Below are 7,282 nucleotides of genomic sequence, written 5' to 3'. Positions count from 1 at the left end.
TTTTTTTTCTGAAAAATTCTTCCAGAATGGTTTTTTCCTGAAATTCCACCCAAGAATCTCCACTGAATTTGGGACAACACGGGACAAGTTTCAGGTCAACGGACGAGTATTCACCCACGAAAACAATCAAACAGTTTCGCACACAAACGAACCTTCCTTTCAGCCCTGGCAGTGACGAATAAAAAATTTATTGCCAATCTTGTGGGACGAATCTGGGGCTCAAACCTCAGCCAAAACTCAACAGACACAGTGACGAATGTCTGGTAAAAATTTCACACCAAAATACCCAAGGAGTAAGGCGCAGTAAGTCCCAGACCGAGAGTGAACAAAACCGGTTTTACGAAAACAAAACGTCCTGGCTTTTCTTCCCCGTATCTTCCTTTTGTGATTCGTTTATGGACGTGCCACCTTTCCTGGGTGCAACCAACATACGAAAGTGCTTGTGTGAATTTTTTTCAGCGCAATACGGACCCATAATGAAATTGCATAAATTAGGCCGGAATTTCACAAGTTTCGGTAGAGGATAGCCTTGGTTTTGCACATAATTTCTGAAAAATTCTCCCGGAATATTTTTTCCTGAAATTCCTCCCAAAAATCTCCACTTAATTTGGGACAAAACGCGACAAATTTCAGGTCAAATGGATGAGTATTCTCCCACGAAAAAGATCAAACAGTTTCACACACAAACGAACCTTCCTTTCAGCCCTGGCAGTGACGAATAAAAAATTTATTGCCAATCTTGTGGGACGAATATGAGGCTCAAACCTCAGCCAAAACTCAATAGACACAGTGACGAATGTCTGGTAAAAATTTCACACCAAAATACCCAAGGAGTAAGGCGTAGTAAGTCCCAGACCGAGAGTGAACAAAACCGGTTTTCCGAAAACAAAACGTCGTGGCTTTTCTTCCCCGTTTCTTCCTTTTGTGATTCGTTTATGAACGTGCCTCCTTGCCTCGGTGCAAACAACATACGAAAGTGCTTGTGTCAATTTTTTTCAGCGCAATACGGACCCATAATGAAATTGCATAAATTAGGCCGAAATTTCGCAAGTTTCGGTAGAGGATAGCCTTGGTTTTGCACAAAATTTCTGAAAAATTCTCCCGAAATAGTTTTTTCCTGAAATTCCTCCCAAGAATCTCCACTGGATTTGGGACAAAACGCGACAAATTTCAGGTCAAACGGATGAGTATTCGCCCACGAAAAAGATCAAACAGTTTCACACACAAACGAACCTTCCTTTCAGCCCTGGCAGTGACGAATAAAAAATTTATTGCCAATCTTGTGGGACGAATATGAGGCTCAAACCTCAGCCAAAACTCAATAGACACAGTGACGAATGTGTGGTAAAAATTTCACACCAAAATACCCAAGGAGTAAGGCGTAGTAAGTCCCAGACCGAGAGTGAACAAAACCGGTTTTCCGAAAACAAAACGTCCTGGCTTTTCTTCCCCGTATCTTCCTTTTGTGATTCGTTTATGGATGTGCCTCCTTGCCTGGGTGCAAACAACATACGAAAGTGCTTGTGTCAATTTTTTTCAGCGCAATACGGACCCATAATGAAATTGCATAAATTAGGCCGGAATTTCACAAGTTTCGGTAGAGGATAGCCTTGGTTTTGCACAAAATTTCTGAAAATTCTCCCAGAATAGTTTTTTCCTGAAATTCCACCCAAGAATCTCCACTGAATTTGGGACAAAACGCGACAAATTTCAGGTCAAACGGATGAGTATTCACACACAAACGAACCTTCCTTTCAGCCCTGGCAATGACGAATAAAAAATTTATTGCCAATCTTGTGGGACGAATATGAGGCTCAAACCTCAGCCAAAACTCAATAGACACAGTGACGAATGTCTGGTAAAAATTTCAGACCAAAATACCCAAGGAGTAAGGCGTAGTAAGTCCCACACCGAGAGTGAACAAAACCGGTTTTCCGAAAACAAAACGTCCTGGCTTTTCTTCCCCGTATCTTCCTTTTGTGATTCGTTTATGGACGTGCCTCCTTGCCTGGGTGCAAAAAACATACGAAAGTGCTATTGTCAATTTTTTTCAGCGCAATACGGACCCATAATGAAATTGCATAAATTAAGCCGGAATTTCACAAGTTTCGGTAGAGGATAGCCTTGGTTTTGCACAAAATTTCTGAAAATTCTCCCGGAATAGTTTTTTCCTGAAATTCCTCCCAAGAATCTCCACTGGATTTGGGACAAAACGCGACAAATTTCAGGTCAAACGGATGAGTATTCGCCCACGAAAAAGATCAAACAGTTTCACACACAAACGAACCTTCCTTTCAGCCCTGGCAGTGACGAATAAAAAATTTATTGCCAATCTTGTGGGACGAATATGAGGCTCAAACCTCAGCGAAAACTCAATAGACACAGTGACGAATGTCTGGTAAATATTTCACACCAAAATACCCAAGGAGTAAGGCGTAGTAAGTCCCAGACCGAGAGTGAACAAAACCGGTTTTCCGAAAACAAAACGTCTTGGCCCTTCTTCCCCTTATCTTCCTTTTGTGATTCGTTTATGGACGTGCCTCCTTGCCTGGGTGCAAACAACATACGAAAGTGCTTGTGTCAATTTTTTTCAGCGCAATACGGACCCATAATGAAATTGCATAAATTAGGCCGGAATTTCACAAGTTTCGGTAGAGGATAGCCTTGGTTTTGCACAAAATTTCTGAAAATTCTCCCGGAATAGTTTTTTCCTGAAATTCCTCCCAAGAATCTCCACTGAATTTGGGACAAAACGCGACAAATTTCAGGTCAAACGGATGAGTATTCACACACAAACGAACCTTCCTTTCAGCCCTGGCAGTGACGAATAAAAAATTTATTGCCAATCTTGTGGGACGAATATGGGGCTCAAACCTCAGCCAAAACTCAATAGACACAGTGACGAATATCTGGTAAAAATTTCAGACCAAAATACCCAAGGGGTAAGGCGTAGTAAGTACCAGACCGAGAGTGAACAAAACCGGTTTTCCGAAAACAAAACGTCCTGGCTTTTCTTCCCCTTATCTTCTTTCTGTGATCCGTTTATGGACGTTCCTCCTTGCCTGGGTGCAAACAACATACGAAAGTGCTTGTGTGAATTTTTTTCAAGCAGTACGGACCCAGAATGAAATTGCAGAAATTAGGCCGGAATTTCACAAGTTTCGGTAGAGGATAGCCTTGGTTTTTACAAAATTCCTGAAAAATTCTTCCGGAATGGTTTTTTCCTGAAATTCCACCCAAGAATCTCCACTGAATTTGTGACAAGTTTCAGGTCAAACGGACGAGTATTCACCCACGAAAAGAATCAAACAGTTTCGCACACAAACGAACCTTCCTTTCAGCCCTGGCAGTGACGAATAAAAAATTTATTGCCAATCTTGTGGGACGAATCTGGGGCTCAAACCTCAGCCAAAACTCAACAGACACAGTGACGAATGTCTGGTAAAAATTTCACACCAAAATACCCAAGGAGTAAGGCGCAGTAAGTCCCAGACCGAGAGTGAACAAAACCGGTTTCCGAAAACAAAACGTCCTGGCTTTTCTTCCCCGTATCTTCTTTCTGTGATCCGTTTATGGACGTTCCTCCTTGCCTGGGTGCAAACAACATACGGAAGTGCTTGTGTCAATTTTTTTCAGCGCAGTACGGACCCAGAATGAAATTGCAGAAATTAGGCCTGAATTTCACAAGTTTCCGTAGAGGATAGCCTTGGTTTTTACAAAATTTCTGAAAAATTCTTCCAGAATGGTTTTTTCCTGAAATTCCACCCAAGAATCTCCACTGAATTTGGGACAACACGGGACAAGTTTCAGGTCAAACGGACGAGTATTCACCCACGAAAACAATCAAACAGTTTCGCACACAAACGAACCTTCCTTTCAGCCCTGGCAGTGACGAATAAAAAATTTATTGCCAATCTTGTGGGACGAATCTGGGGCTCAAACCTCAGCCAAAACTCAACAGACACAGTGACGAATGTCTGGTAAAAATTTCACACCAAAATACCCAAGGAGTAAGGCGCAGTAAGTCCCAGACCGAGAGTGAACAAAACCGGTTTTACGAAAACAAAACGTCCTGGCTTTTCTTCCCCGTATCTTCCTTTTGTGATTCGTTTATGGACGTGCCACCTTTCCTGGGTGCAACCAACATACGAAAGTGCTTGTGTGAATTTTTTTCAGCGCAATACGGACCCATAATGAAATTGCATAAATTAGGCCGGAATTTCACAAGTTTCGGTAGAGGATAGCCTTGGTTTTGCACATAATTTCTGAAAAATTCTCCCGGAATATTTTTTCCTGAAATTCCTCCCAAAAATCTCCACTTAATTTGGGACAAAACGCGACAAATTTCAGGTCAAATGGATGAGTATTCTCCCACGAAAAAGATCAAACAGTTTCACACACAAACGAACCTTCCTTTCAGCCCTGGCAGTGACGAATAAAAAATTTATTGCCAATCTTGTGGGACGAATATGAGGCTCAAACCTCAGCCAAAACTCAATAGACACAGTGACGAATGTCTGGTAAAAATTTCACACCAAAATACCCAAGGAGTAAGGCGTAGTAAGTCCCAGACCGAGAGTGAACAAAACCGGTTTTCCGAAAACAAAACGTCGTGGCTTTTCTTCCCCGTTTCTTCCTTTTGTGATTCGTTTATGAACGTGCCTCCTTGCCTCGGTGCAAACAACATACGAAAGTGCTTGTGTCAATTTTTTTCAGCGCAATACGGACCCATAATGAAATTGCATAAATTAGGCCGAAATTTCGCAAGTTTCGGTAGAGGATAGCCTTGGTTTTGCACAAAATTTCTGAAAAATTCTCCCGAAATAGTTTTTTCCTGAAATTCCTCCCAAGAATCTCCACTGGATTTGGGACAAAACGCGACAAATTTCAGGTCAAACGGATGAGTATTCGCCCACGAAAAAGATCAAACAGTTTCACACACAAACGAACCTTCCTTTCAGCCCTGGCAGTGACGAATAAAAAATTTATTGCCAATCTTGTGGGACGAATATGAGGCTCAAACCTCAGCCAAAACTCAATAGACACAGTGACGAATGTGTGGTAAAAATTTCACACCAAAATACCCAAGGAGTAAGGCGTAGTAAGTCCCAGACCGAGAGTGAACAAAACCGGTTTTCCGAAAACAAAACGTCCTGGCTTTTCTTCCCCGTATCTTCCTTTTGTGATTCGTTTATGGATGTGCCTCCTTGCCTGGGTGCAAACAACATACGAAAGTGCTTGTGTCAATTTTTTTCAGCGCAATACGGACCCATAATGAAATTGCATAAATTAGGCCGGAATTTCACAAGTTTCGGTAGAGGATAGCCTTGGTTTTGCACAAAATTTCTGAAAATTCTCCCAGAATAGTTTTTTCCTGAAATTCCACCCAAGAATCTCCACTGAATTTGGGACAAAACGCGACAAATTTCAGGTCAAACGGATGAGTATTCACACACAAACGAACCTTCCTTTCAGCCCTGGCAATGACGAATAAAAAATTTATTGCCAATCTTGTGGGACGAATATGAGGCTCAAACCTCAGCCAAAACTCAATAGACACAGTGACGAATGTCTGGTAAAAATTTCAGACCAAAATACCCAAGGAGTAAGGCGTAGTAAGTCCCACACCGAGAGTGAACAAAACCGGTTTTCCGAAAACAAAACGTCCTGGCTTTTCTTCCCCGTATCTTCCTTTTGTGATTCGTTTATGGACGTGCCTCCTTGCCTGGGTGCAAAAAACATACGAAAGTGCTATTGTCAATTTTTTTCAGCGCAATACGGACCCATAATGAAATTGCATAAATTAAGCCGGAATTTCACAAGTTTCGGTAGAGGATAGCCTTGGTTTTGCACAAAATTTCTGAAAATTCTCCCGGAATAGTTTTTTCCTGAAATTCCTCCCAAGAATCTCCACTGGATTTGGGACAAAACGCGACAAATTTCAGGTCAAACGGATGAGTATTCGCCCACGAAAAAGATCAAACAGTTTCACACACAAACGAACCTTCCTTTCAGCCCTGGCAGTGACGAATAAAAAATTTATTGCCAATCTTGTGGGACGAATATGAGGCTCAAACCTCAGCGAAAACTCAATAGACACAGTGACGAATGTCTGGTAAATATTTCACACCAAAATACCCAAGGAGTAAGGCGTAGTAAGTCCCAGACCGAGAGTGAACAAAACCGGTTTTCCGAAAACAAAACGTCTTGGCTCTTCTTCCCCTTATCTTCCTTTTGTGATTCGTTTATGGACGTGCCTCCTTGCCTGGGTGCAAACAACATACGAAAGTGCTTGTGTCAATTTTTTTCAGCGCAATACGGACCCATAATGAAATTGCATAAATTAGGCCGGAATTTCACAAGTTTCGGTAGAGGATAGCCTTGGTTTTGCACAAAATTTCTGAAAATTCTCCCGGAATAGTTTTTTCCTGAAATTCCTCCCAAGAATCTCCACTGAATTTGGGACAAAACGCGACAAATTTCAGGTCAAACGGATGAGTATTCACACACAAACGAACCTTCCTTTCAGCCCTGGCAGTGACGAATAAAAAATTTATTGCCAATCTTGTGGGACGAATATGGGGCTCAAACCTCAGCCAAAACTCAATAGACACAGTGACGAATATCTGGTAAAAATTTCAGACCAAAATACCCAAGGGGTAAGGCGTAGTAAGTACCAGACCGAGAGTGAACAAAACCGGTTTTCCGAAAACAAAACGTCCTGGCTTTTCTTCCCCGTATCTTTTTTTTGTGATTCGTTTATGAACGTGCCTCCTTGCCTCGGTGCAAACAACATACGAAAGTGCTTGTGTGAATTTTTTTTTCAGCGCAATACGGACCCAGAATGAAATTGCAGAAATTAAACCGAAATTTCACAAGTTTTGTTGTATCAAAAGCAATTTAGCTCCATTATTTAATTGTTTTTATACAATTTCTGTAACATGTACTCTGTTTATAATTATTGTAATCTAATGATTTTGTTGTAAAATGTGTTTGGTATCTGTGTTTCAAATTCTTCTTTTACTGTCACAACTTTATGCAATTTTTTTACTGGAGGCATATTTTTTTTTTTCTCTATCAGGTCATTCATTTTATTTAACACTTCCTCTCTGAAATTGTATAATGGTGCGCAACAAAAGTTTTGGAGTATTAAATTAGCATTAGGCACATTAAATAGCTTATTCTTTTTATCAATTATGTTTTAGAATATATATTTCTACATCCTATATATAAAAAACACATTTTGAAAGAAAAGGTATAGATATTTTTCTTTAGTTTAATC

The sequence above is a fragment of the Phaseolus vulgaris genome, chromosome 5 (genome assembly GCF_000499845.2).
Source record: "Phaseolus vulgaris cultivar G19833 chromosome 5, P. vulgaris v2.0, whole genome shotgun sequence".
NCBI classification, from domain to species: Eukaryota; Viridiplantae; Streptophyta; class Magnoliopsida; order Fabales; family Fabaceae; genus Phaseolus; species Phaseolus vulgaris.
The sequence above is the reverse complement of the archived record's forward strand: the minus strand, read 5'-3'. Positions refer to the sequence as shown.